The sequence below is a fragment of the Humulus lupulus genome, chromosome 8 (assembly GCF_963169125.1).
Source record: "Humulus lupulus chromosome 8, drHumLupu1.1, whole genome shotgun sequence".
Taxonomy (NCBI): domain Eukaryota; kingdom Viridiplantae; phylum Streptophyta; class Magnoliopsida; order Rosales; family Cannabaceae; genus Humulus; species Humulus lupulus.
The window spans coordinates 37,562,634-37,575,268 of NC_084800.1; positions in this window are offsets into that span (position 1 = coordinate 37,562,634).

Consider the following 12,635-nt stretch of genomic DNA (forward strand, 5'->3'; position numbering starts at 1 on the left):
AGAACAAAAACAGGGCTTCTCTTCCTTCCCGTACACTATTTTCTCCATTATTTCCTTTGGTGTTCTTGAGCTCTAGGAGAGGTTTCTAGCTAGGAAACTCAAAGGCTGGGTTGGTGGACTTGGTTCAGCTTGTGAGGGAGGTCCAAAACTGGTTTCAAGGTGAGTTCTAGTCACTTACTTCAGGTGGTGCTCTGTTTTTCTCTTTGGTTTTCAGTTTTGATTTCTTGATAGAAGTGTGGATTTGAAGAGGTTTTGATGGATGATAAGTTTGAGTTTTGGTGAGGGTGAGTTTTGGGTGATGTTTGGGGGTTTAATCATGTGTTTGGAGGAGGTGTGGAGCTGGTTAAAGGGCTTGGTTCCAAGGGAAAACGTAGGGGAAAATCTGGTGTTGCGAGCTGTCGTTTTGGCTAAACTGGAGGTTGGGCCGCAGCATGGCCAGGGAGGGTCGCAGCCCTTGAGGGATGCTGAGTTTGGGCGCCTCTGTTTGAGGGGCGGGCCGCGGCATGGCCAAGGAGGGCCGCGGCCCTTAGTGGATTTTTGGGCAAAAATTTGTTTTTAGCTTGGGGATTCAAGCCTTAGGCCTCGGGGTTAAACCTAGTACTCGGTTGAGTAGTGTTTGATGTCTCGGAGATTAGGTTTTGGTTTGGGAATCCTCTGTTATCATTTTTATTGATGGATCCTATATTTTGGTTATGACCAGGTGACCGTCAAGGAATTTAAAGGTTGATCGTTCTCAGGGGTCGTTCATATAATAATTCTCACTCGAACCAGAGGTAAGAAAACAGTGTAAGAATACAGTTTCACCCTGTATGGATATATGACTTGCATGGTTTGATATTGAGGCATGTTGGTTGATATATGTGGACATGGATTGCATATTAAATGCTAATGAACGTTGATTACTTGTTTATGGCACTGACTAGTCAAGGACCGACCCTAAGGTCGAGAAACACGCATTGAATGGCTCTATGGCATTAATGCTGGACCGACTCTAAGGTCGAAGAACTTATAAGCGCTTGCCTGGTCTAAGACCAGATGTAATTAGCCAAGGTATATGACCCCGGTGACTGTTGTCACGTGGCTAGGGGACGTTGTCCACAGTTACGACTCTAGACTCGGGAGGAAGGTTATGTTGGTGACCAATCACCATGCACCTGTCCTGATCAAACTTATGAAAGAACTACTTATCAGTTAAGCCTTGGTGACCCTATCGTCACATGGCAGGAGGGAGCTGTACCCACTATTGTGACTTTTGGCTAATGTCACCTATCTGCTTGATCTGTTGACCCTGAACGATTATTATGACTATTGTTGATATTATATCATGCTTTGTTGTGTTTTCTTGCTGGGCCTTGGCTCATGGGTGCTGTGTGGTGCAGGTAAAGGGAAAGAGAAGCTCACCCAACCTTGAGTGGAGAGCTTGGGCGATGTTGTGTACATATTGGGCCGCTTGACCGCCACGGTCAAGGCGTTCTCAGAGGAACTAGGGGTTTACCCTATTTTTGCCGCTCAGGCCGGCGGGGACTGTATATTTGAAACAGTAGCGACCCTTTTGTATTATGAATAGCTTGTAAATATTTTGAAAGGCTCATGAGCAGTTTATTTACTTAATGAAATGTATCCTTTCCTTTTTACTGGTTTTCTACCTTAACCTAATAATAACACTTAGATCAAGTTTTTAACCAAAGGACTCGGGTAGCGAGTCAAATTTCCGGTTCACTATTCATCGTAACTGTTCTGGGGTAACCAGGGCATTACAACTTGGTATCAGAGCAATGCCAAGGTTAAGGTTCCTGTAGACTGGCTGGGTATGTACACACATCACCGAAGTCAAGCTCGACTCATGGTTTGGTAACTATCTATGTGGTAACATGTATAATTGTTTAAATGTGATATATATGCTTTATGTAACGCCCTGGCTACCCCAGAACAGTTACGGTGAACGGTGGACCGAAAATTTGACTCACTACCTGAGTCCTTTGGTCAAAAACGTGCTCTAAGTATAATTAACAGGTTAAGGTATTAAACCAATAAAAAGGAAATGGAGATTTTCATTACAAACTGCTCTGCAGAGCTAAACAAAATATTTACAAGTTGTTCTCAGTTCAAAATGGCCATTACAGTTTTAAATTTACAATCCTGCCAACCTAAGGGGCAAAAATAGGGTAAACCCCCTAGTTCCTCTGAGAACTCCTTGGCCGTGGTGGTCAAGCGGCCGCATATGTACACAACACCACATCAGCTCTCCACTCAAGGCTAGGTGAGCTTTTCTTTCCCTTTACCTGCACCACATAGCACCCATGAGCCAAAGCCCAGCAAGAAAACATAATACTTTTCATAAATATTATCAAATGATTATCATTATAATCACACTGAGCATAAAGCTTTCAAACAAGCAAATGAACAACACGTGATTTTAGCGGGAGAGTGGCTGTTAAGTAAGCCACTAGCCTCCAAGCTCTCTTTTGTAGCGGGAGAGTGGCTGCTAGGTAAGCCACTAGCCTCCAGGCTCTGTTTTGTAGCGGGAGAGTGGCTGATAGGTAAGCCACTAGCCTCCAGGCTCTGTTTGTTCATCGACCCTCAGGGTCGGTCAGGCATTAATGCTCCTTGAGTCATTCAATGCTAGTAGTCGATTATATCTAATCTCTGTTGGCTTGCGTGATTCACGCTAAGGCCGTTCTGACAAATAAATCAGCGCTACCTGACCTGTGTCCAGTATCACTGCCGAACCTGACAAATAAGTCACAGCTTCACAGCTGATACTAACACTTTTGTCGATTCTGTATTCAATCCATGTCCATATTTATACAGTCAACATGCCTCACAAATATCCATGCATGTCTCACTTTGGGTGCAGTTTTCTTACCTCAGGTTCGAGCAAGAATGAATACAAGAACAACCCTGAGAACGATCAACCTTTTGGTCCTTTAGCGGTTACCTGGTCATAACCAAATTATGGGATTCCATCAATAAAATGAATAATAAAAGGTTCCCAAACCAAAACCTAACCTCCGGGACCTCAAACACTACTCAACCAGGTAGTAGGTTCAATCCCGAGGCCTTAGGTTTGAATCCCCAAGCCAAAAAGCTCACTTTGGCCAAAAATGCCTTAAGGGTCGCGGCCCTCCATGGCCATGCCGCAGCCCGCCCCTCAAACAGAGGCGCCCAAACTCAGATTTCACCAAGGGCCGCGGCTCTCCCTAGCCATGCCGCGGCGCAACCCCCAATTCCGCCAAAACCCCTATTTTTCTTCCTCTACGATTTCTCTTAGAACCAACCCTTCAAACCCAGTTTAAACACCACCAAAACCTCTTTCAAACACCCATTTAAACCTCCAAACATCACCCATAACTTTCCCCCATCATAACCCAAGTAAAACACCACAAGAACTCCCCTTGATTCCAACTTTCCACACCAAAATCAAGAGCTGAAATCCTAAAACGAAAACAGAGCATACATAGAAACTAATGGCTAAAAGCTTACCTCAAGTTCAAGTTATGGTGCTCTTCCACAGTAGAACACTTTCCCAAAGTACCAAAGCCTAGCTCCCAAGCTCAAATCCTCAACAAGATCACAAAAACTCACAAGGAAAATGAAGGAAGGAGAAGGTACGGGAAGGAGAAGAAGGGAACTCTGTTTTCAGTTCTATTTTTACAGCCATCTAAACATCATATATATCCAAGCCAAAAGACCATTATACCCCTAGGTCTTTAGAAGTTTCTAAAGCCAACTCAAGGGTAATTTTGACACTTTCCACCTACACCGTTAATGATAATTAACGCTTCCCAATTCCCGCTAATCTCAATATTCTCAAACACCAATATTTCACATCCCGTTACCCTTTAATGTCCGGTAACACTCTAATCATTAAAAGCACCCTGAGACTCACCCCGAGCCCCGAGCTTAAGCCTGTTATGACCAAACCGATAATTAACATTCCTTGATCGTCTCATGCCAAATAGGTCGAACAAACCCACATCATAATGTGGTCTCAAGATATATCACCAACATGCGTACAAATAATTAATTTACCCTCAACGGGCCAAATTACCATCACACCCCTGTAATAGCAAATATGGACTCATATGCATGCATTTCACATCATATCATAATATAATCAACATATACATGCATTTAAACAATTAATAACGTAATTAAGCAAGTATGGCCCTCCCGGCCTACTATTCACGCCGTTAAACATATCGGAGAATTCGGGGCATTACACTTTACTTGTGTGCATGAGATACTATGTTGAGCCTGTGTCCTGAAGTATTATATCTTCAACAAATGTGTGCTAATTAGTACTGAGATTGTTGGCACCTGCTTATTAGTATGGTTGTTTATGAATTATTATGTGATACATGCTGAGTGTTGATTGCCATAAACATGTATTTATTTGTGATTAGTGAATGACTGTGGAATGTGATAGTTGTCTGTTTGTTCTTGGACCGTGAGGCGGAAAGAGGTTTAGTTATTACTATCTGACTGGCCGTATTGATTGTTGTTTCAGTAAGGTGTAAGTGACAGAATGAACCCAGAGCAGACAGACAGTGCAGCTGGCTAGAGTGGTCAAGGTCAGAATAATGATAACAGTTAGGGTCAAGAGAATGACCAATCCCAGATTCCACAGCCAGCACCTGCAAACTGGCAGCAGTTGTTTAATGATTTGCAGGCTATAGTGTTGAAACAAGGAGAGGAGCTTCGTCTCCTAAGACAGCAGCAAGTGCCTGTACTGGCCAGTGTTGCAGAGGTACCTTCTGTGTCGGTGCCAGTTATTGGGCAACTGCCTGGGGTTGAAAACAGAATGGAACCTCTTTATGAGCGGTTCAAGAAACAATAACCTCCTGTGTTTGAAGGCAGTGTCGATCCTACCAAAGCTGAACAATGGATGAGCATGATTACCACTATTCTTGACTTTATGAGGGTAGTTGGTACTGAGAGGGTGGCCTGTGCTGCCTATATGTTTCGGGATGATGCCCAGATTTGGTGGGAAGTGGTTGGCCAGACCAAGAATGTTAATCTCCTGAGCTGGGAGGAATTTCAGACCTTGTTCAATGAAAAGTATTACAATGACGCTATTAGAGCGGCGAAGGCTGATGAATTTATGAGGCTACTTTAGGGAAGCTTATCAGTTACTGAGTACGCCTTAAAGTTTAACCGTTTGGCAAAGTTTTCCAAGGAGTTGGTACCCACTGACGGGACCAGGAGAGAGCGTTTCTTGCAGGGGCTACAACCTAGGTTAGCCCGAGATGTACGCATCACCACTGTGGCAGAAGTTACTACTTATGCACAGGTGGTGGAGAAGGCACTCACAGCTGAGAGTGCAGAGACTAAGATCTGGCGTGACAATGCAGCCAGAAGGGATTTCAGGAGGCCAGGTCCTCCATTTGTGGGCTCTGGTAGGGGTGTTGGCCCCAGTGATCAGAAGAGGAAGGTTCCTAACACCTTCCCAGTTCCAGGTCCTGACAAACGGCCCCGTGGTATTTCTGTGGGTCGTCCAGGTGGCAATGAAGCATAGAGGTCTTATCCTGAGTGTCCTAGATGCAAGAGGCATCACTTGGGAGAGTGCAGGGCTAGGACCTGCTTCTTTTGTGGAGCAGTGGGTCATCTAAAAAAGGATTGCCCTAAGGCAAGAAAGGAAGAACCCAAGAAGGCAGACAGCTCGGCCCCAGCTCGAGTGTTTGCGTTGACTCAGGCAGAAGCTGAGGCTTCCCCCTCAGTTGTTAGGGGTCAGCTTCTTAGTGTTGGAACCGCTTATAATGTGTTGATTGACTCTGGTGCTACACATTCCTTTGTTGCTAGTAGTGTTATTGATAGGTTGTGTAGACCTTGTGATTTCTATGCCGTGGGGTTTGGTACCTTGTTACCCACTGGGGAGTTGGTTGTATCCAAGAGATGGGTCAGATCTTTGCCAGTGATTGTGGAGGGCAGAGAGTTGTCAGTGGATCTTATAGAGTTGGTTATGACTGACTTTGATATGATACTGGATATGGACTGGTTAGCCAAGTATGGGGCAACCATTGACTGTAGAAGGAAGATGGTCACCTTTGAGCCTGAGGGTGAGGATCCTTTTGTATTTGTTGGTGTTGTGCATGGACCTCGTATTCCTATGATTTCTGCATTGAGGGCTAGGGATTTGTTGCAGGGAGGTTGCATTGGATTCTTAGCCAGTGTGGTTGATACCACCCAGGTCGTGCCAGTGAGACCAGAGGATACTAGACTTGTATGTGAGTTTCTGGATGTGTTTCCATAAGATTTGCCAGGGTTGCCACCACACAGAGAGATTGAGTTCGTTATAGAACTGGCACCAGGGACGGAGCCAGTGTCTAGAGCACCATACAGAATGGCCCCAGCTGAGTTGAAAGAATTAAAGGTACAGCTGCAAGAGCTGTTGGTCATTTCACCTTTAAGTGCATCTAGGGCATTTTGGTCATTTCACCCCAACTCCCGCTTATTCCTCGAATGTCTCTAGTATTCACTGCTTAATTCCCAACACCTAACTAATCTTCAATTATATTCCTCTATACCAAATAATTGCCAATATGTTACCTACATTTCCAGAAATACCCCCTGGCTCGCCCCGAGCTGGGTATAAATCCCCGCCGTGACTTTTTCGCTAAACCGCTCACTAGGATCGTCTTGACTCACGGATTACAGATATATCCACATAATAATGTGGTCTCAACAGTTATAACATATATACACAGTTATGCCCGCAACGGGCCAAAATTACGATTATGCCATTCTAACCTATTCAGGGCCTACATGCATACTAATACACATAGTCATGCATCTCAAATATTCAAATAGTCATATAACATGCTTTAAATCATTAAATCACATATATTCCAATTATGCCCTCCCGACACACTAATCAAGGCCCTTAAGCCTTATTAGTAAATTTGGGTCGTTACATTGTTGCACTTATATGCTTATGTAAAAATTTTGGCGACAATAATAAATACCGTTAATGTTTTGGTGCAGCCGTTGGTCCCTGAGCCATTAGAGGTATACAGAGTACACGTGGCACAACCCGATTGTGTTATATTATTAAATTTTTTAAAAAATAAATATAAATATTTCTGTTTTCTAATCTAAAACAAATAAAACTAACCACTAACAAAAATTGAACTTTTTTTAATATCTTAATAACATTTCTAAAACTAATCTACAGCAAAAAAAATATAAAAATTCTTTACCCAGAACATAACCCAATTCTAATAACAATATAAACTAATAATTTCATCTCGGTAACCCCAGATTTTTGACCAAAAATAATGCCCAAAATATAAACAAGAACCCACTAAAGAAAAACTGCACAAATTAGCTCTCTAACCAATCAAAAATTACAATAGACAAGCTGAAAAATAAAATCAAAATCTGGCACCTCTACTAAGTCGGAATCAATGGGGGACGAAGCTTAAGTCGAAACGGCACAGGCCGAAGATGTGCGTGCCCTTCGAGCGAATGGGGATGTGTTCGGAGATGTACCGTGGTCGAAGAAGACACCCGCAACGCTTGCCTGGGTTCTTGATATGCGATGGAGAAGACGCCAGAGCTATGTGGTTGTGCGTCTGGAGAACGAACCGACCAGTGCTGACTGGAGCTGCGTGGCCGGATTCTTGTGCCTGGAACGGTGGGCGTGATTCGCCGGAGTGGTGTGCCAGGGGCGGTGGTGATCAGATTGGAGGTAGCGACTAGGGACTTTGTGAAGAAGAGAACATGACAAATCCCTAAAAACAAACTCGACCTCTACCTAGAATTTGTTTATATTATTTTTTTCTCTTTTATTTTTTCTTTTTATATATTTAATAGAAAGCAGAGATATATATTTATTTTTTTAAAATTTAATAATTTAACCCAATCGGGTTGTGCCACGTGTACCTTGTATGCCTCTAACGACTCAGGGACCAACAGCTGCACCAAAACAATAACGGTAGGCATTATTGCCGCAAAAAAATTTACATAAGCATTTAAGTGCAACAAACTTAACTACATAGACATTATTGCCACAAATATCCCTAAAATATTTATCATAAATTACAAATTATGCCACCTTTAGTTTTATTATTTGCAAAATTACCATAATATTCCTACATTTTTTTATCATGTATGTAACTTCCTAAATTAATTTGAAGAAATACCAAACATGAGATTTTTTTTTTAAAACTTTGGAAAATATGGCAGATTTTTTTGTCTTAAGTTTCTTATGGCATATGTTTTTTTGTTTACATTTTTATGAGAGTTTTTTTCCCATATACTTGTAATATTTTACTTGTATACCATATTTTATTTTTTTATACAATTTGAGTAGTTAGTTTTAATATGTTTTGAGGTTATTTTTATAATTTTAATCTATTTGTAATATTTTTTATCATTCATATTTTATAAAACATTTTTTTACATTATTTTTTGAAGAAAAAAAACACGATACCTTCATCATCATGCTTTTTATTTCTATTTCTTCTTCTTTTCTTCCATTTTTTTTATCTTTTTCAATCAACATTTTCTCATCAGTAGTCGTTTACCACTATCAAAACAATTTTGATTTTGTTTTGTGGTAATAATCGTATGTCACTGTCAATTTTTTTTAGTGATGTGTGGTAATTGTTTACAACTATAAAAATCAGTTTTATTTTTTAAGTGGTGTTGTAGTAACTAGTTACAATTATAAAAATAATTTTGATTTTTTTAGTAATATAACATTATCAAAATAGCAACTAAATTGTAATTGGTTACTTAATGAGATTTGGAAAAAATAAACTGATATGAAAAAAATAAACTAAATTGATTGTGAAGGTAATTTGTTACAACTAGGACTGAAAAAAAAATAGACCTGAAAAAAAAATAGACCTGAAAAAAAAAGAACTCGTTGCGATGGTAAACGGTTACTTAGCCAGACTTGGAAAAAAATAGGATCTAAATTGATCATAATCATAACTAGTTACAACTAACTTTGAAAAAAAAAATCAGATTTAAAAAAAATTAGTCATCATGGTACCTGGCAACTTAGTCTGGTGTGAAAACAAAATCCGATCTAAGCAAAAAATCTAAATTGATCGTTATCGTAATTAGTTATAGCTACGTCTAAGAAAAATTAGAGATGAATTAAACGAATCAATCATCATGGTACCTAGTTACTTAAACAGATCTGAAAAAGAAAAAGAAAATCATATTTGAACAAAAAAACTCTGAACAGATAATGATAGAAGAAAAAAAATCAAATATGAAATGCAAAATCAGATGTAAAATAAAAAAATCATAGTTGTGAAAAATCAGAAGAAGAATAAAACCAGATTTGAAAAAAGAAGTAAAAGAAGAACCAGAGGTACGACGTCGTTGGGGCAGGAGCGGATGTGACATCGCTGGCGGAGGGTTGAGATGAGGGAACCATATGGGGGAGGATAAAGGAAGAAAGGAGAAAAAGGGAGAGATATGGTGAGGGAGAGAGGAGAGAGTGAGAGAAAATTTTGTGTAATTATGTTTATAAAAATCTATTTTTTATACTTTATGTAATTGTCTTTTTTTTGTCGCATTGTAATTGTATTATTTTAAACTTTTTTTTATCAAAACTTATTATATTTTTTGTATAATTACTTTTTTTCCATAAATATAGAAATTATATTTATTTTTAAACTTCTTAATTAATTTCCTTTCACTGTTCAAATCAAATTACCCAAAACCCGGAACTGCTTTCAAAATTACAAAGCCTCACTCAATTCATTGCAAACATCGATCAACTGAGTCCCAACTGTCTTTAAGGAAGGGGAGAAAAAATGAACTATCAAACCTTTAAACCAACTTCCCCACCATGGCACCATGAGATGTAAGAAAACTGAGGGGAACCAAAAAAAATAATTGCAGAAACGTACAAAGATACTCATTTATATACTCACAATATACTACACTGATTACACACACACACACAAAAAAGCAATATCTGAAATTTCTTCCTAAAGTCCAATTCAAAAATATATATATATCTATAAATATTTTGGAAATGAATATATTAATAGGCATTATTATTACTTGGAAATGCATCTAGGTAGAGCTTGAGGAAGTTAGTTTCTCAGTGGCGGTATGCATAGAAGCCTCTCATTCTACAATTTTTCTTTCCACCTTAAGTTAGTCAATGAATTTTTCACTTCTCCTCTCCAATTCAATATCACTATCTTTCTCTTTCCAACCCAATAGCCATTCATCATCATCATCTTCCTCATCACTAATTTTATCATCATTATATCCTTTGTCGATGTGAAAATAATAATAATCTTGGTCATCAGTGTTTGTTTTTGCTTCTTGATCTCGAAAATCATGATCGTAATCAACTCCGAGTGATGGAATCGAGGCATGAATGTTATTAGCATCACAATCTTTAAAGTGCTTAAAACTTTTGAAAAAGATTATGATAAGAATGACATTAAATATGACAAACATTGCCATGTGACTGGATTTGACCCCAACGATGAAGTTGAAGATGAAGATAATAAGGTCACGATGGAGTGACAAAGAGAAAATGAATAGGAACAGTATGACACTACAAGAAAAACACTCTATAGCTACGACATCTATTGTGACGACTCCAAAGTCATCGCTGTATGTAGTCGAAATCTACGAAAAATTATTTTTTCTTAATTTATTAAAAAATCAAGCTACAGCGACGACATGACCAGCCCTGTATGTCATCGTTGTAGGGTCGTCAACAACACACGACCATCCCCTCCAAAATCCTGATACCCTACAGCGACGATAGGGTACCAGGATTTTGGAGGAAACACGATGCGGGAAGTGACTCTATAGTGACGAGTCTTCGTCGAAAAAAAAGAGGGAAATATGTTTATCTATAGCAACGACTTTTCGTCGCTGTAGGATGCTCAGGGAACTTGTTATCCCCAAAAATCGGAAATCAATGACGTGGTAATAGAGGTGACAAGTGGCATGGAATAGTTGGGCGATCTGGCTTAGTAGTAGCCCAATACATCAGTAAAGAGTTTGGACTGCTTAAAAAATATCATAACCAAGCCAAATGCACCCGAGGAGAATACTTGGGCTAAGGTGTGCTTGGCTCGGACCAAAGTCCACGGAGCCTAAGTGTTTGGCTCGGACACTAGTCCGAGGAGAGGCCACATTAGGTCCGGTCAGACCTTGGTCCTTGGCACCCCAAGAGATGGGCTCGGACCATGGTTTGAGGAGAAGCCAAGGAGAGTGGCTCGGACCTTGGTTCGAGGAGAGCCATTGCATGTGGCTCGGACATTGATCCGAGGAGGCCAAGGGAGAGTGTGGCTCGGACCTTGGTCAGAGGAGAGCCAATGCATGTGGCTCGGACATTGATCCAAGGAGGCCAAGGGAGAGTGTGGCTCGGACCTAGTCCGAGGAGAGCCAAGGTGTGGCTCGAACCTTGATCCGAGGAGGCCAAGGGATAGTGTGGCTCGGACCTAGTCCGAGGAGAGCCAAAGGTGTGGCACTCCAAGTGGTCCGGTCGGACCATGATCCGAGGAGAAGCCCCATGAGGTGTGGCTCGGACCTTGGTCCGAGGAGAGATTAGAGGTGTGCTCGGACCTTGGTCCAAGGAGAAGTCCAAGGGGTATGGTCCGTATGCAGGTGTCCAGCATGCATATGTCCGACCAGAAGACGATATTCATCAAATAAATGGACCAGACTACGTCAAATTCCCAGAAGCGGCTTCAACAAGAATCGGTCTGGGCACCACGGGAATCTCTCATTCCTCACTAAAATTGAGGAATCTGTTGTATTTTGAATATTTTGTGTAATTTAAATAGAATATAAATAAAAGAATATCCCAATTCTAGAGGGATATCAGTTTAGGATCCCAAGCCTATAAATAGAGGGTTAATGAGATCAGAAAGGAACTTTTGGCAATTTAAGATTTGGTCTGAGTTCTAGAGAGAGAAAGTGCGTTTTTCTTGAGAGAGAAACCCTTTTTGTATTCTTATTTACACTGAAGAAACTCAATTGAGACTGGTTCATCTGATCTTGAGTGTGGATAAAGTAATAAAATCTCTAAGTGGATTAGGCTATTACCGACTGATCGGGGCTGAACCACTATAAAAATTGCTGTGTTATTTATTTTCTGTTTGAAACCCGTCTGTGTCGTTTTATTTCTCTTGAAGGTTTATCGTTTTTGACGTTCTCACGTCGTTGGCCAAAAACGCGGTCAACTGAACTTAATTGCCCAGAATTGGTTGCCTATTTGCACCCCCTATAGCGACTACATGTCGTCGCTATAGAATCTAATATAATCTACTGATCAGTTATTTTGTACTCTACTGCGACGACATGTCGTCGTAATAGGACCCAAATATAAAATGTGGGAAAGTGAACCGCCAAAAAATTTAAGTCAAATTTCACTTCCTATAGCGACGACATGTCGTCGCTGTAGAGTAGACGCGTAGCACACGAGGGGATTCATGTACTATTCACTATCCTACAGCAACGACTCACCATTTGACTGAAATTGTGCATTTGATATCAGCGACGACATTCATATACTCTATAGCGACGACAAGTCTATTGATATAACTCCCCAGCCCGAGCCTTCTTCTTCATTTTCTGCAAAAAAAAATTGAAAATACAGAGCCGTCCGAGCCACATCGATGATCCGAGCCTATTTACTG